Source organism: Triticum urartu, chromosome 2 (assembly GCF_003073215.2).
Source record: "Triticum urartu cultivar G1812 chromosome 2, Tu2.1, whole genome shotgun sequence".
In the NCBI taxonomy this organism is placed as follows: domain Eukaryota; kingdom Viridiplantae; phylum Streptophyta; class Magnoliopsida; order Poales; family Poaceae; genus Triticum; species Triticum urartu.
In genome coordinates, this window is record NC_053023.1 from 570,920,162 (window position 1) to 570,939,150 (window position 18,989).

The window sequence follows — 18,989 nt, forward strand, 5'->3', positions numbered from 1 at the left end:
ACCTTCGAAGCTCAGTAGCAACTTGATTCGAAGTACCTTGATCATCATCATTAATTTCCTCTTCAGTAGATGTAGGCACCACAGGAACATTTTCCTGAGCTGCACTACTTTCCGGTTCAAGAGGTAGTACTTCATCGAGTTCTACTTTCCTCCCACTTACTCCTTTCGAGAGAAACTCTTTTTCCAGAAAGGATCCGTTCTTGGCAACAAAGATCTTGCCTTCGGATCTAAGGTAGAAGGTATACCCAATGGTTTCCTTAGGGTATCCTATGAAGACGCATTTTTCCGACTTGGGTTCGAGCTTTTCAGGTTGAAGTTTCTTGACATAAGCATCGCATCCCCAAACTTTTAGAAATGACAGCTTAGGTTTCTTCCCAAACCATAATTCATATGGTGTCGTCTCAACGGATTTAGACGGTGCCCTATTTAAAGTGAATGTAGCTGTCTCTAGAGCATATCCCCAAAATGATAGCGGTAAATCAGTAAGAGACATCATAGATCGCACCATATCCAATAGAGTGCGATTACGAAGTTCGGACACATCGTTACGTTGAGGTGTTCCAGGCGGCGTGAGTTGTGAAACGATTCCACATTTCCTTAAGTGTGTGTGCCAAATTCGTGACTTAAATATTCTCCCCCACGATCTGATCGTAAGAACTTTATTTTTCGGTCACGTTGATTCTCTACCTCATTCTGAAATTCCTTGAACTTTTCAAAGGTCTCAGACTTGTGTTTCATCAAGTAGACATACCCATATCTACTCAAGTCATCAGTAAGAGTGAGAACATAACGATATCCTCCGCGAGCCTCAACGCTCATTGGACCGCACACATCAGTATGTATGATTTCCAATAAGTTGGTTGCTCGCTCCATTGTTCCGGAGAACGGAGTATTGGTCATTTTGCCCATGAGGCATGGTTCACATGTGTCGAATGATTCATAATCGAGAGACTCTAAAAGTCCATCAGCATGGAGCTTCTTCATGCGCTTGACACCAATGTGACCAAGGCGGCAGTGCCACAAGTATGTGGGACTATCGTTATCAACTTTACATCTTTTGGTATTCACACTATGAATATGTGTAACATCACGTTCGAGATTCATTAAGAATAAACCATTGACCATCGGAGCATGACCATAAAACATATCTCTCATATAAATAGAACAACCATTATTCTCGGATTTAAATGAGTAGCCATCTCGTATTAAACGAGATCCAGATACAATGTTCATGCTCAAAGCTGGCACTAAATAACAATTATTGAGGTTTAAAACTAATCCCGTAGGTAAATGTAGAGGTAGCGTGCCGACGGCGATCACATCGACCTTGGAACCATTCCCGACGCGCATCGTCACCTCGTCCTTCGCCAGTCTCCGCTTATTCCGCAGCTCCTGCTTTGAGTTACAAATATGAGCAACGGCACCGGTATCAAATACCCAGGAGCTACTACGAGTACTGGTAAGGTACACATCAATTACATGTATATCACATATACCTTTAGTGTTGCCGGCCTTCTTGTCCGCTAAGTATTTGGGGCAGTTCCGCTTCCAGTGACCCTTCCCTTTGCAATAAAAGCACTCAGTCTCAGTTTTGGGTCCATTCTTTGACTTCTTCCCGGCAACTGGCTTACCGGGCGCAGCAACATCCTTGCCGTCCTTCTTGTCCGCTAAGTATTTGGGGCAGTTCCGCTTCCAGTGACCCTTCCCTTTGCAATAAAAGCACGCAGTCTCAGTTTTGGGTCCATTCTTTGACTTCTTCCCTGCAACTGGCTTACCGGGCGCAGCAACATCCTTGCCGTCCTTCTTAAAGTTCTTCTTACCCTTGCCTTTCTTGAACTTGGTGGTTTTATTGACCATCAACACTTGATGTTCCTTTTTGATTTCTACCTCCGCTGATTTCAGCATTGAAAATACTTCAGGAATGGTCTTTTCCATCCCCTGCATATTGTAGTTCATCACAAAGCTCTTGTAGCTAGGTGGGAGCGACTGAAGGATTCTGTCAATGACCGCCTCGTCTGGGAGGTTAATGTCCAGCTGGGACAAGCGGTTGTGCAACCCAGACATTTTGAGTATGTGCTCACTGACAGAACTATTTTCCTCCATTTTACAACTGTAGAACTTGTCGGAGACTTCATATCTCTCGACCCGGGCATGAGCTTGGAAAACCATTTTCAGCTCTTCGAACATCTCATATGCTCCGTGTTGCTCAAAACGCTTTTGGAGCCCCGGTTCTAAGCTGTAAAGCATGCCGCACTGAACGAGGGAGTAATCATCAGCACGTTGCTGCCAAGCGTTCATAACGTCTTGGTTCTCTGGGACGGGTGCATCACCTAGCGGTGCTTCTAGGACATATTGTTTCCTGGCAGCTATGAGGATGATCCTCAGGTTCCGGACCCAGTCCGTATAGTTGCTGCCGTCATCTTTCAGCTTGGTTTTCTCTAGGAACGCGTTGAAGTTGAGGTTGACATTAGCGTGGGCCATTTGATCTACAAGACATATTGCAAAGTTTATTCAGACTAAGTTCATGATAATTAAGTTCATCTAATCAAATTATAATGAACTCCCACTCAGATTAGACATCCCTCTCGTCATCTAAGTGATACTTGATCCAACTTGACTAGACCGTGTCCGATCATCATGTGAGACGGACTAGTCATCATCGGCGAACATCTCCATGTTGATCGTATCTTTCATACGACTCATGTTTGACCTTTCAGTCTCTTGTGTTCCGAGGCCATGTCTGTACATGCTAGGCTCGTCAAGTTGACCTAAGTGTTTGCATGTGTAAATCTGTCTTACACCCGTTGTATGTGAACGTTGGAATCTATCACACCCGATCATCACGTGGTGCTTCGAAACAACGAACTGTCGCAACGACGCACAGTTAGGGAGAACACTTTCTTGAAATTATTATGAGGGATCATCTTATTCACTACTGTCGTCCTAAGTAAACAAGATGCAAAAACATGATAAACAACACATGCAATCAAATAATAGTGACATGATATGGCCAATATCATACAGCTCCTTTGATCTCCATCTTGGGGCTCCATGATCATCTTGTCACCGGCATGACACCATGATCTCCATCATCATGATCTCCATCATCGTGTCTCCATGAAGTTGCTCGCCATCTATTACTTCTACTACTATGGCTAACACGTTTAGCAATAAAGTAAAGTAATTTACATGGCCTTTCTCAATGACACGCAGGTCATACAAAAAATAAAGACAACTCCTATGGCTCCTGCCGGTTGTCATACTCATTGACATGCAAGTCGTGATTCCTATTACAAGAACATGATCTCATACATCACATATATATCATTCATCATACATCACAACTTTGGCCATATCACATCACAAAACACTTGCTGCAAAAACAAGCTAGACGTCCTCTAATTGTTGTTGCAAGTTTTACGTGGCTGCAATAGGGTTCTAGCAAGAACGTTTTCTTACCTACGTAAAAGCCACAACGTGATTTGTCAACTTCTATTTACCCTTCGTAAGGACCCTTTTCGTCGAATCCGCTCCAACTAAAGTGGGAGAGACAGACACCCGCTAGCCACCTTATGCAACTAGTGCATGTCAGTCGGTGGAACCTGTCTCACGTAAGCGTACGTGTAAGGTCGGTCCGGGCCGCTTCATCCCACAATACCGCTGAAGCAAAATAAGACTAGTAGCGGCAAGAAAGTTGACAACATCTACGCCCACAACAAATTGTGTTCTACTCGTGCAAAGAGAACTACGCATAGACCTAGCTCATGATGCCACTGTTGGGGAATGTTGCAGAAAATAAAAATTTTCTACGGTTTCACCAAGATCTATCTATGAGTTCATCTAGCAACGAGTGATCGGAGTGCATCTACATACCTTTGTAGATCGCGAGCGGAAGCGTTCAAGAGAACGGGGTTGAGGGAGTCGTACTCGTCGTGATCCAAATCACCGGAGATCCTAGCGCCGAACGGACGGCACCTCCGCGTTCAACACACGTACGGAGCGGATGACGTCTCCCGCACCTTGATCCAGCAAGGAGGAGGGAGAGGTTGAGGAAGATGGCTCCAGTAGTAGCACGACGGCGTGGTGGTGGTGGAGAGGCAGTACTCCGGCAGGGCTTCGCCAAGTTCTACGGAGGAGGAGGAGGTGTTGGAGTGGGAGAGAGAGGCGCCAGGGGCATGGGTGCGGCTTCCCTCCCTCCCCCCCTCTATATATAGGGTCCCCAGGGGGGGCGCCGGCCCTAGGAGATGGGATCTCCTAGGGGGGGCCACGGCCAAGGGGGTGGAGTGCCCCCCAAGGCAAGTGGAGGCGCCCCCTCCCCTAGGGTTCCCAACCCTAGGCGCAGGGGGGGGGGCAAAGGGGGGGCGCACAAGCCCACTAGGGTCTGGTTCCCCTGCCACTTCAGCCCATGGGGCCCTCCGGGATAGGTGGCCCCACCCGGTGGACCCCCGGGACCCTTCCGGTGGTCCCGTTACAATACCGATGACCCCCGGAACTTTCCCGATGGCCGAAACTCGACTTCCCATATATAATTCTTTACCTCCGGACCATTCCGGAACTCCTCGTGACGTCCGGGATCTCATCCGGGACTCCGAACAACTTTCGGGTTACTGCATGCTCATATCTCTACAACCCTAGCGTCACCGAACCTTAAGTGTGTAGACCCTACGGGTTCGGGAGACATGTAGACATGACCGAGACGGCTCTCCGGCCAATAAACAACAGTGGGATCTGGATACCCATGTTGGCTCCCACATACTCCTCGATGATCTCATCGGATGAACCACGATGTCGAGGATTCAAGCAACCCCGTATACAATTCCCTTTGTCAATCGGTACGTTACTTGCCCGAGATTCGATCGTCGGTATCCCAATACCTCGTTCAATCTCGTTACTGGCAAGTCACTTTACTCGTACTGTAATGCATGATCCCGTGACCAAATACTTGGTCACTTTGAGCTCATTATGATGATGCATTACCGAGTGGGCCCAGAGATACCTCTCCGTCATACGGAGTGACAAATCCCAGTCTCGATCCGTGTCAACCCAATAGACACTTTTGGAGATACCCGTAGTATACCTTTACAGTCACCCAGTTACGTTGTGACGTTTGGTACACCCAAAGCGCTCCAACAGTATCCGGGAGTTACACGATCTCATGGTCTAAGGAAAAGATACTTGACATTGGAAAAGCTCTAGCAAACGAACTATACGATCTTGTGCTATGCTTAGGATTGGGTCTTGTCCATCACATCATTCTCCTAATGACGTGATCTCGTTATCAATGACATCCAATGTCCATAGTCAGGGAAACCATGACTATCTGTTGATCAACGAGCTAGTCAACTAGAGGCTTACTAGGGACATGTTGGTGTCTATGTATTCACACATGTATTACGATTTCCGGATAACACAATTATAGCATGAATAAAAGACAATTATCATGAACAAGGAAATATAATAATAATCCTTTTATTATTGCCTCTAGGGCGGCGGTGGTCTAGGTCATGACCCGACCTGGATCTCGTCGAGTGGCTATGGGCGCGGATGGTGGTGGTGCGCGCTGGTGGGCCGGCGGTGGTGGCTGCTCCGGGCAGCGGCGGCTGCTCCAGGTCCGGTCTGGCCAGCGCCGCGGGTCCAAGATGACCTGGGCTGCGGGCGCCGCCCTTGCCTCGACCTGTGGCAGGTTGGGTGGCGGCGCAGCTACGGCGGCCTTGGCGGACGTGTTGGCCGGATTCCAGCTTGCTCTGGTGGCTGGACATCGGTGAGCGGCGTGGTTGGACTTCCCGGTGAGCGGTCTTGGTAGTAGGTGGTGGTCTGCGGGGTCCCCTTGCCGGTGGACGAACCTTCGTTGGTGGCCTTGTGCGGATCTGCTTCGACCGCCATGGTGGGGCGGCCCCGCGGGGGGCGGGGGGGGGGGGGGGGGGGGGGTCGGACCAAAGCTGGTCACTTTGGTTGCTCTTGGGGAGGTCCGTATGTCGGGCGGCGGCCCGGGTGGCGGGAGGCGCGACGTTCTTGGGTGGAGCATGCGTCTCAGGTGCGGGCAAGCGGCCATGGCCACGCGGGTGGCTTGGTTGTGGGTGGTTGGCAAAGCTAGGGTGCGTCAGAGGGAGGTGAGCGCCGAGGTATATCACCTGTCCGGCCATGTCCTGGCCGACGGTGGCGGCGTCGGTGACGTCGTTCCCTTCCTGAAGGCTTCGTCGCGGCGTTCCCTCTCCCTCCGGCTCCCTCTAGGTGAAAACCTGATCTCTGGATTGGGCGGTGGCGGCTCTTTGGTCGTTATCTTCTGGGAGGCACCGCTCTGGAGTCCTGGCTTTGTCGTTGTCCATTTCACCTCTCCACGGTGGTTTGTCATGATGGAGGTCTCCGTTGGTTCCAAGCGGTCTCCTTTGCATATTCGTAGTTAGCTCGGCGGTCGGTGGAGTGGTGTTTCAGTGCCCGACACCTTTGTATCTTGCCTTGGGTTTTGTGTGGTGTGTGTTGGTGGCGTGAGTTTGTATCGTCTCTCGGATGTATTGCGGTTGTGCTTTATAATATAAAGCGAGGGGGAACCCTTTTTTCGTAAATGGATCATCAAACACCGACCAAGTAAACCAAATAAGTACTTGCAGTGCTATTGAAGATGTGTACCATGCTGAGTGAGGCCAATAAAATAAAGATATCCCTAACAAACAGGATACATGATACAACTGAAGCTCTGAAAACAGAACCCAAACTGAAGGCTAGGCTCATTGACCTCTAAAAGAAAGTACAATTTAGTCAGAATAATCCTTTGTGTTGATTACTGTGTGATGGCGGAAACGTCTTACCTCGTTAGAGGCGACGGGTTCATGTTATGTAGCAGGGGCACACCTCCCTGATACAGCACATACATAAGTTGTTGGAGAAATTACAGGAGATTGAGACTTGAAGAACAAGAGATAGAGTTGGTTACAAGGAGATAGAGATAAAGAGAAAATACTACTACCAACCTACCAACCTATACCGATCCTGGACTCCAACAGAAAGATACGCTAGGTGGTGCATGCGCTACACATGTATGACATTTTTGACACCCTCCCTTAATCACAACTTCATCAAGTTGAGATTATGCTTAAAAGCTTCAAAACCCCTTGTTGGCAATGGTTTAGTGAATCCATCTGCAATTTGATCTCTAGAATGCACAAACCGAATGTCAAGTTGTCTTTGAGCAACCTTTCTCGGACAAAGTGAAAATCTATTTCAATAGTTTTGTTCTTGCATGAAATACATGATTTGCAGACAGATAAGTGGCACCAAGGTTGTCACACCATAGGCATGGAGCTTGCTTACTTTTCACACCAAGTTTCTTGAGCATGGACTACACCCAAATGATTTCAGTTGTGGCATTTGCTAGTGCTTTATATTCTACTTCTGTACTTAACCTGGAGACTGTAGCTTGCTTTCTAGCACGCCAGGAGATCAAGTTAGGCCCAAAAAATATTGCAAAGCCACAAGTTGAACGCCTGTCATCCAGGCATCCTGCCCAGTCAGAGTCACAAAAAGCACTGGCATGGGTAGAAGATGATCTGCTGAAGTTGAGCCCAATACTCAAACTATTTTTGACATATCTTACTATACATTTTGCAGCAGTCAAATGAACAGTAGCGGGTGCATGAAGGAACCGACATACTTTGTTGACAGCAAAAGAAATATCAGGTCTGGTGAGAGTAAGGTATTGAAGTGCTCCTACCAAACTTCTGTATTTTGTGCTGTCTTCTTGACTCAGAGGTGTACCTTATGTAAGAGATAACTTTTCTGAGCTGGAGAATGGAGTGGGTGTGGGTTTACAACCTTGCAGGCCAGCCTTATTGACTAGGCCAGTAGCATATTTTTCTTGAGAGGGATGAAGTCCATCCTTGTGCTTCTTTACCTCAATTCCAAGAAAATAATGCAAGTCTCCAAGGTCATTTAGAGCAAAATCTGCCCCAAGTCTTTCAACAGTCCTGTGATTGCTTCATCAAATGAACTTTTCACAATAATATCATCAACATATATGACGACAAATATGCATGTGTTGGACTTGTTGTAAATAAACAATGAGGTGTCAAACTTGGAAGGAATAAAGCCAAGTGTTTGCATTTTATGACAGAGACGAGAATACCAAGCCCTTGGAGCTTGCTTTAGACCATATAGTGCCTTATCAAGTTTGCACACGTAAGAGGGAGCACTTTTACTTTCAAACCCAGGAGGTTGTTTCATGTACACTTCCTCTTCTAGAACACCGTGAAGGAACGCGTTCTGTACGTCTAGCTGTCTGAGACTCCAGCCCCTGGTAATAGCAATAGACAAGACAAGGCGAATAGTTGCAGCTTTTACAACAGGACTAAATGTGTCCTCATAGTCTATACCATATCGTTGTTTGAAGCCTTTTGCAACAAGTCTAGCCTTGTATCGATCAATAGTTCCATCAGACTTTCATTTAATCCGAAATACCCACTTGCAATCAATCAAGTTTTTACCTTGCTGTGGAGGAACTAAATGCCATGTCTTATTTTTCTTTAGTGCCATAAATTCTTCATTCATTGCTTTTTGCCACCGTTCATCACCAAGAGCTTCTTCAAGTGTGTTTGGTTCACCAAGTTCACTTGTAGAACAAATCATACCGTATTTGGTTATATGCTTGTAATTAACAGGTTGTATTACCCCTTTTTGAAGTCTTGTACGACGTGGTGATGAGGTGATTTGCGGTGTAGCCACAGAGGATCCTGCAGGCTAAACAGGAGTCGCCGTTGCCGATCCCGAGAGGGATTCGCTGGCCGCTTCAGTCAAATCTGCAAGGTTTGGATCTTCTGTGGCAGGTGTTGTCGATGGATCCGCAGCAGCATCCGCAGAAGATCGCAACGGAGAGGGCATCTCATCATTGCCGCGATCAGCCTCGGATCATGCGCGTCATGATGGCGTATCCGCCTCGGATCGCGTGTGTCGGGTGACTGGGCCCAGCGCCAGGGCGCTGCTCCTGCTCTTGGCCCCACTCCTGTCGGGCGGACCGGGACGCGCCGCGTGTAGTGCTGTGGATGGACGCCGAACCGTGCGCCTCGCAACGGAGAGGGCATCTCATCATTGCCGCGATCAGCCTCGGATCATGCGCGTCATGATGGCGTATCCGCCTCGGATCGCGTGTGTCGGGTGACTGGGCCCAGCGCCAGGGCGCTGCTCCTGCTCTTGGCCCCACTCCTGTCGGGCGGACCGGGACGCGCCGCGTGTAGTGCTGTGGATGGACGCCGAACCGTGTGCCGCCCAGGCCAGCCGTGAGGGGCCACATGTCAGGCGGGGATTGGCGCGGAGGTGGAGACACACCTCGGCCGGTGGAAGGCGACCGTGTGGCATGCCTGGAGCAAGCAGAGCGGAGCGGGGTCCTGGCGCGCCTGACGCGTCTGCGCCTGTGGATCCCGAGGGAGATCCGATATGCTGCTGCTGAACGGATCCCGAGGAGGATCTGCCTCCCGTCTCGTGACACATAAAATGTCGCCCTGATGAGGCTTTTTTTCACCGTTTTCTTCACCACTTGCGTCATTTTCTCCTGTTTCATCACAAAACTCAAGTGTGCCATTAGTAAGAGGATGTGTCAATAGTTGATCATCATTGTTTAGTCCCCCTTGATCAAGGCCGGAGAGATGAGGAGGTAGGAGGAGAATTTCCTTATGAAGAAGGGAGCCGACATTTGGGTGGAGATCAGCAAAGGGAAACTTTGTTTCATCAAACACGACATCCCCAGAGATATAGAAGCAACCAGTGGAGACATCGAGGCATTTGACACCTTTGTGTTGGGCGCTATATCCTAGAAAAACACACTGTTTTGAACAAACATAAGCTTGCATTTGTTGTGTGGGCGAAGATTGGGCCAACATGCACACACGAAGACTCGAAGAGATTTGTAGTCGGGTTTAGTCTGGAGGAGTCGTTCTAGTGGAGTTTCATTATTGATGACACGACTACGAAGCATGTTGATGATATGGACGGCGGTGAGAAAGGCCTCATCCCAAAACTTGAGGGGCATGGATGTGCCAGCTAGGAGGGCTTACCCAACCTCAACTATATGTTTGTGCTTGCGTTCAGCAGAGCCATTTTGTTGATGAGCATGTGGGCATGACACATGGTGTGATATGCCAAGGGTTTGAAAGAAGGAGTTTAATTTTTCGTACTCCCCCCTAATCAGATTGTACTGCAATGATCTTTCTATCGAATTTTCATTCAACTAGAGCTTGGAAGTTTTGGAAAACTTGAAAGACATCAGACCTTTTCTTAAGAAGACAGATCCAAGAAAATTTACTTTAGTCATCTATGAAGCTCACATAATAAGTGTGTCTACCATCAGAACTAGGGGCAGGACCGCAAACATCGGAGAAGATTAATTGCAAAGGTTTTGTAGAAACACTAGTAGATATTGGATACGGCAATTGATGGCTTTTAGCTCGTTGACAAGAATCACAAATGGTTTCAAGATCACACTCACCAACATACGGGAGCTCATTATTCCTAAGTAATTTTTCAACTAAAGAGAAAGCAGCATGTCCTAATCGATCGTGCCACCATGTTGACGAGAGTTGGCAACACCATAGGCTTGTTTTTTTAAAATCTTCTACGCCCCGGAGGAAGCAACGGGTAGAGCCCTCGAACACATCTACCTCGATAGAGGATTTTGTTTGTTGCCTGATCCTTGATCAAGAAAAAATAAGGATGAAACTCAAGAAAGACATGGTTGTCAATGGCAATTCTATGAACAGAAAGAAGATTCTTATCGGCACTAGGGACATGAAAAATTTTCTTTAGATGAATTTTACGATGAGGGGTACTAAAAAATGAGTGCCAACGTGATTGATCCTCATACCTTCACCGTTGGCATGCAGATTTGATCTTTGCCATGGTATTTTTCCTTCATAGTGACCTTCTCGAGCTCGTTGGTGATGTGATTGGTGGCGCCACTGTCAAAATACTACTTCGTGTCAACACCGTAGGAGCCATCCGCAGCCGCAGCAACTTTGTCGTCGTCTTGGGAGGAGTCATCATCTTCCTCATAGCGGTACCAGCAGTCTTTTGTCGTGTGTCCGAGCTTGCCACAAATCTGATAGCGGGGCGCGTTCGTGCGAGACCTGTTGGAGCCGCCGCCACGGCAAGGCTTGGAGTTCGTGGAGCGGCCGTTGCAGGAGTTGGAGGAGCCAACACCGTTGTTGTTGCCTCCTGACCGCCCCTTGTTGCGGGGAGATCCATGCGAGCGAGGGCCGCCGCCGCAACCGCGAGAGGCAGCATTGGCAGAGGACTTGAAGCTGCGAAGAGCCATGGAATTGGGCCATGCGCTGATCGAAGTTACTCAGCATGGCAGAGCTCGTCGAGGGTGATAGCCGTGACGCGGGCGTCGAGGGTAGAGACGAGCGGCTGGTAGTCGACGTCCAGCCCGTGGAGGATCTATGAGATCAACTCATCATCCTGGATAGGCTTGCTGGCGGCAGCGAGTTCATTAGCGAGGCCTGATACGTCTCCAACGTATCTATAATTTTTGATTGCTCCATGCTATATTATCTACTGTTTTGTACTATATTGGGCTTTATTTTCCACTTTTATATTACTTTTGGGACTAACCTATTAACCGGAGGCCCAGCCAGAATTGCTGTTTTTTTTGCCTATTTCAGTGTTTTGAAGAAACAGAATATCAAACGGAGTCCAAACGGAATGAAACCTTCGGGAACATGATTTTCTCATCAGATAAGATCAAGAGACTTGGACCCTCCATCAAGAAAGCCACGAGGCGGTCACGAGGGTGGAGGGCACGCCCCCTGCCTCGTGGGCCCCTCGAAACTCCACCAACGTACTCCTTCCTCCTATATATACCTACGTACCCCCAAACGATCAGAGACGGAGCCAAAAACCTAATTCCACAACTGCAACCTTCTGTACCCACGAGATCCCATCTTGGGGCCTGTTCCGGAGCTCCGCCGGAGGGGGCATCCATCACAGAGGGCTTCTACATCATCAGCATAGCCTCTCCGATGAAGTGTGAGTAGTTTACCACAGACCTTCGGGTTCATAGTTAGTAGCTAGATGGCTTCTTCTCTCTTTTTGGATCTCAATACAATGTTCTCCCCCTCTCTCGTGGAGATCTATTCAATGTAATCTTCTTTTTGCGGTGTGTTTGTTGAGACCGATGAATTGTGGGTTTATGATCAAGTTTATCTATGAACAATATTTGAATCTTCTCAGAATTCTTTTATGTATGATTGGTTATCTTTGCAAGTCTCTTCGAATTATCAGTTTGGTTTGGCCTACTAGATTGGTTTTTCTTGCAATGGGAGAAGTGCTTAGCTTTGGGTTCAATCTTGTGGTGTCCTTACCCAGTGACAGAAGGGGCAGCAAGGCACATATTGTATTGTTGCCATCGAGGATAACAAGATGGGGTATTTATCATATTGCATGAATTTATTCCTCTACATCATGTCATCTTGCTTAACGCGTTACTCTGTTTTCTTGAACTTAATACTCTAGATGCATGCTGGATAGCGGTCGATGAGTGGAGTAATAGTAGTAGATGCAGGCAAGAGTCGGTCTACTTGTCTCGGACGTGATGCATATATACATGATCATACCTAGATATTCTCATAACTATGCTCAATTCTGTCAATTGCTCAACAGTAATTTGTTCACCCACCGTAGAAATACTTATGCTCTTGAGAGAAGCCACTAGTGAAACCTATGGCCCCCGGGTCTATTCTCATCATATCAATCTCCAACCACTTTATTATTGCTTTGCCTTTTATTTTACCTTGCATCTTTATATCAAAAATACAAAAAATATTATCTATCATCTCTATCAGATCTCACTCTCGTAAGTGACCATGAAGGGATTGACAACCCCTAATCGCGTTGGTTGCGTTGAGCTATTGTTTTTTCACTAGTAGAAAACAGGGCTTTGGTCCAGGCCGGGTCAGCCCATTAGTCCCGGTTCAGTCTAGAACCGGGACCAATGTGGGCATTGGTCCCGGTTCGTGAGCCCAGGGGGCCGGCCGGGCCACATGGGCCATTGGTCCCGGTTCGTCTGGACCTTTTGGTCCCGGTTGGTGGGACGAACCGGGACCAATGGGCCTCGCTCCTGGCCCACCACCATTGGTCCCGGTTGGTGGCTTGAACCGGGACCAAAGGCTCCCCTTTAGTCCCGGTTCATGCCACCAACCGGGACCAATGAGGTGCCTATATATACCCCCTCGCGCAAGAGCAGAGCACAGTGCTCTGTTTTTTCTGGCCGAGGGGGAGAGGGCTTTGTGGTGCTCTAGCTCACCTCCTATGCACATGAGGTGTTCGATGGAATGCCCGAGCCACACTACTTAAACTTTCTCCTCTCGAAGCTCGACCTCCAAGCTCCATTTTCCTCGAGATTTGTCTAGATTTAGCGGTCCGTCACGCCCCGTCCCCATCTTCACCGCCGTCGATCACCCGCGCCGATCTCATCACCGACACCACCGTGGTGAGCCTCTTGTTCTTATCTTCTTTCTGAAAGGAAAACTATTCTTACTTGTATGTTTAGATAGATACTTGTATCATTTTCTTACATTTATTATTGCATCTTATATAGTGCGATGGTTTTGGTATCCGCCCCCGTCGGCCCTCGTCCTGTCTATGATTCGATGTGGTATGTATATTATCTTTATAACTATTGGTTCATTTATTGTTTATGAAAATTATGCCGACCAACGTGACATAGATTTTATTTATCTAGGATGTATGTGAATCGGAAATGCCAACCGACCCTATTGTCGAGAGGTTAAATTTAGTTGAAGAAGAAAACAATTTGTTGAAGGAAAAAATAAAAAAATTGAGGAGGAGAAGATGATATTGGAGTTGCATGTTGTGGATGTCGTCGATGATCACAAGATCAAGATGGATGCAATGCGCTTGAAGATTAGAAAGATTAGAAAATATGCCATTCATACTGAGGCTTGGTATCATTATGCCGTTGGATCAATTGTTACCTTGGTTGCGATTATGATTGCATTTGTTTTCGCATTGAAATGTTTTACATAGTTTCAATGTATGGTTTAATTAATTAGATGCTCTGGAGAGCTATATGTTGTTAGATGAGAACTATGTATGCACTTTGGTTTTAATGTGATGATGAACTTCTATTAATTTGGACACTTAATTATATATAATGCACGCAGATGAACCGGCAATGGATGTACGGTGACAGACACACCCACGAGTACATTAAGGGCGTGCATGAGTTTCTCGATGCGGCTGAGGCAAACAAGCAGAATGGTTTTATGTGTTGTCCATGCACTGAATGTGGGAATACGAGGTCTTACTCTAACCGAAAAATCCTTCACTCCCACCTGCTTTACAAGGGTTTCATGCCACACTATAATGTTTGGATGAGGCACGGAGAAATAGGGGTTATGATGGAAGACGGCGAAGAAGAAGAGTACGATGACAACTACGTGCCCCCTGAATACGGTGATGCTGCAACGGGGGGAGCTGGTGAAGATCAAGAGGAACCAGACGATGTGCCCAATGATGCTGCCACGGGTGAAGCTGCTGAAGATCAAGAGGAACCATACGATGTGCCCGATGATGATGATCTCCGCCGGGTCATTGTCGATGCAAGGACGCAATGCATTAGTCAAAAGGAGAAGCTGAAGTTCGATCGCATGTTAGAGGATCATAAAAAAGGGTTATACCCCAATTGCGAAGATGGCAACACAAAGCTCGGTACCGTACTGGAATTGCTGCAGTGGAAGGCAGAGAATGCTGTGGCTGACAAAGGATTTGAGAAGCTACTGAAAATATTGAAGAAGAAGCTTCCAAAGGATAACGAATTGCCCGACAGTACATACGCAGCAAAGAAGGTCGTATGCCCTCTAGGATTGGAGGTGGAGAAGATACATGCATGCCCTAATGACTGCATCCTCTACCGCGGTGCATACAAGGATCTGAACGCATGCCCGGTATGCGGTGCATTGCGGTATAAGATCAGACGAGATGACCCTGGTGATGTTGACGGCGAGCCCCTCAGGAAGAGGGTCCCTGCGAAGGTGATGTGGTATGCTCCTATAATACCACGGTTGAAATGTCTGGTCAGAAACGAAGAGCATGCCAAGTTGATGCGATGGCATAGTGAGAACCGTAAGAAAGATGGGAAGTTGAGAGCACCCGCTGACGGGTCGCAGTGGAGAAAAATCGAGAGAAAGTACTGGGATGAGTTTGCAAAGGACCCAAGGAATGTATGGTTTGCTTTAAGAGCGGATGGCATTAATCCTTTCAGGGAGCAGAGCAGCAATCACAGCACCTGGGCCGTGACTCTATGTATGTATAACCTTCCTCCTTGGATGTGCATGAAGCAGAAGTTCATTATGATGCCAGTTCTCATCCAAGGCCCTAAGCAACCCGGCAACGAAATTGATGTGTACCTAAGGCCATTAGTTGAAGAACTTTTACAGCTATGGAATGGAAACGGTGTACGTACGTGGGATGAGCACAGACAGGAGGAATTTAACCTTAAGGCATTGCTATTCGTGACCATCAACGATTGGCCCGCTCTCAGTAACCTTTCAGGATAGACAAACAAAGGATACCACGCATGCACGCACTGTTTAGATGACACTGAAAGTATATACCTGGACAAATGCAGGAAGAATGTGTACCTGGGCCATCGTCGATTTCTTCCGACCAACCATCAATGTCGAAAGAAAGGCAAGCATTTCAAAGGCGAGGCAGATCACCGGAAGAAGCCCGCCATGCGCACCGGTGATCACGTGCTTGCTATGGTCAATGATTTACACTACGTAATCTTTGGAAAGGGTCCCGGTGGACTAGCTGTTCCGAATGATGCTGAGGGACACGCACCCATGTGGAAGAAGAAATCTATATTTTGGGACCTACCCTACTGGAAAGACCTAGAGGTCCGCTCCTCAATCAACGTGATGCACGTGACGAAGAACCTTTGCGTGAACCTGCTAGGCTTCTTGGGCGTGTATGGGAAGACAAAAGATACACCTGAGGCACGGGAGGACCTGCAACGTTTGCACGAAAAAGACGGCATGCCTCCGAAGCAGTATAAAGGTCCTGCCAGCTACGCTCTTACGAAAGAAGAGAAAGAAATCTTCTTTGAATGCCTGCTCAGTATGAAGGTCACGACTAACTTCTCGTCGAAAATAAAGGGAATAATAAATATGCCAGAGAAAAAGTTTCAAAACCTAAGTCTCATGACTGCCACGTGATTATGACGCAATTGCTTCCGGTTGCATTGAGGGGGCTTCTACCGGAAAACGTCCGATTAGCCATTGTGAAGCTATGTGCATTCCTCAATGCAATCTCTCAGAAGGTGATCGATCCAGAAATCGTACCAAGGCTAAGGAGTGATGTGGCGCAATGTCTTGTCAGTTTCGAGCTGGTGTTCCCACCATCCTTCTTTAATATCATGACGCACGTCCTAGTTCATCTAGTCGACGAGATTGTCATCCTGGGGCCCGTATTTCTACACAATATGTTCCCCTTTGAGAGGTTCATGGGAGTCCTAAAGAAATATGTCCGTAACCGCGCTAGGCCAGAAGGAAGCATCTCCATGGGCCATCAAACAGAGGATGTTATCGGGTTTTGTGTTGACTTCATTCCTGGCCTTAACAAGATAGGTCTCCCTAAATCGCGGTATGAGGGGAGACTGACTGGAAAAGGCACTCTTGGAAGAGACTCAATAATATGCAGGGACGGATATTCTTGGTCTCAAGCACACTACACAGTTCTATAGAACTCTACCTTGGTGACCCCGTATGTCGATGAACACAAGAACAGTCTGCGCTCCAAACACCCGGAGCAATGCAACGACTAGATTACATGTGAACACATCAGGACTTTCAGCAGTTGGTTGGAAAGACGTCTCAGAGGTGACAACATTGTTTGTGATGAGTTGTACTTATTGTCCAGGGGACCATCTTTGACTGTATTGACTTACAAAGGATACGAGATAAATGGGAATACATTTTACACGATCGCCCAAGACCAAAAGAGCACCAACCAAAACAGCGGTGTCCGCTTTGATGCAGCAACCGAGAGCGGAAAGGACACATATTATGGTTACATAGTGGACATATGGGAACTTGACTACGGACCTGATTTTAAGGTCCCTTTGTTTAAGTGCAAATGGGTCAATCTGTTAGGCGGTGGGGTACAGGTAGACCCACAGTACGGAATGAAAACAGTGGATCTGAAAAATCTTGGGTACACTAACGAACCGTTCGTCCTAGCCAATGATGTGGCACAGGTTATCTATGTGAAGGACATGTCTACCAAACCGAGAAAAAGAAAAGGTAAGGAAGCGAATACATCATACGATGAGCCAAAGCGCCACATAGTTCTTTCAGGAAAAAGGGACATCCTGGGAGTGGACGGCAAGACAGACATGTTTGAAGATTATGAAAAGTTTCATGAAATTCCTCCCTTCAATGTCAAGGCTGACCCAAGCATCCTGATAAACAATGAAGATTATCCATTGTTACGACACAATAAGCAAATGACACAAGCGAAGAAAAAGTGAAGACTTTCTCCCGCAACTATTATGATGATACCATAGCAAATGACACAAGTGAATACCATTGTCCGTTTTGTACATGCACATGCTATGTGGGTGAAATTATGATACCATCCCAACTTTCAACTTTTTCAGAGTTCATTTGAAATGCTTTCATGTCTTATGGTTCAAGGTTTTATGTGTTGAGGCAAATGGATCAATATGTCAGGAGGCGGGGTACAGGTAGACCCACAGTACGGTATGACAACAGTGGATCTAAACAATCTTGGGTACACAGACGAACCATTCGTCCTAGCCAATGATGTGGCGCAGTTATTGTCCGAAACTTTGATACTTCGAAAGTGATTGTCCATTTTGTACACGAAGTGCATCAAGTTTTTGTCGTAACTCTCTCTACTTTTTGGAACATGCTATGTGGGTGAATGATGATACCATGCCAACTTTCAACCTTTTCAGAGTTCATTTTTAAATGCTTTCCAATTTCAGAGTCATTTAGCTCAAAGAATGAATTAATACCAAACAGAATGAACTACAAAACTTTTATGAAAATAAAAACAATCAATTAAAATATTATGTTATGATCAACTAAAATAAAACTATAATATTCTTCAATAGCAAAAAGAATATAATTTTTGTGACCTAAAATCAAACTATAAGTATTTAATTGTAAGTATAAATAAAAAATAAATAGCAAAAAAGAAAAAAAATTCTATTTTTATAGTAAAGTTATTCATAAACTAGTGATTCACACAAATTTTAAAAAATACAAATTTAAACTATTCAAAATTTTAAAACTAATGGCACTAACAGAAAGTTTATAATTTTTGTGACCTAAAATCAAAAAGAAATCACTAAAAAACTATAAGTATTTAGTTGTAAGTATAAATAAAAAATAAATAGAAAAAAATTCTATTTTTATAGTAAAGTTATTCATAAACTAGTGATTCAGACAAATTTTTAAAAATTCAAATTTAAACTATTCAAAATTGAAAAGTAATGGCACTAACAGAAAGTTTATAATTTTTGTGACCTAAAAGCAAAAAGAAATCACTAAAAACTGTAAGTATTTAGTTTTAAGTAGAAATAAAAAAATAAAAAACGAAAAAAATGTAGAAATAAAAAAGAAAAAACCAAAAAAATGCCACCTACTGGGCCTCCACGGCCTGAATACGACTAGAAACCCTACATGGGCCAGGATTCAGGCCCGGAGAAGGCCCAATAGGCCCACAGGCAGTAGCAAGTTTAGGCCCGAAAGCCTGCATTAGAGAGGAGCTCGAATGGGGAGGCACAGCAGCGCTTACAAACAAGTGCCGGCGCCCTTCAGCTAGCGATGTGGGACTAAAGTTTTGGGCGCGGGGCAGCACAAGGCCTTTGGTCCCGGCTGGTGGCACCAACCGGGACTAAAGGGGGCATTGGTCACGGTTCGTGGCACCAACTGGGACCAATGCCCCCCTTTAGTCCC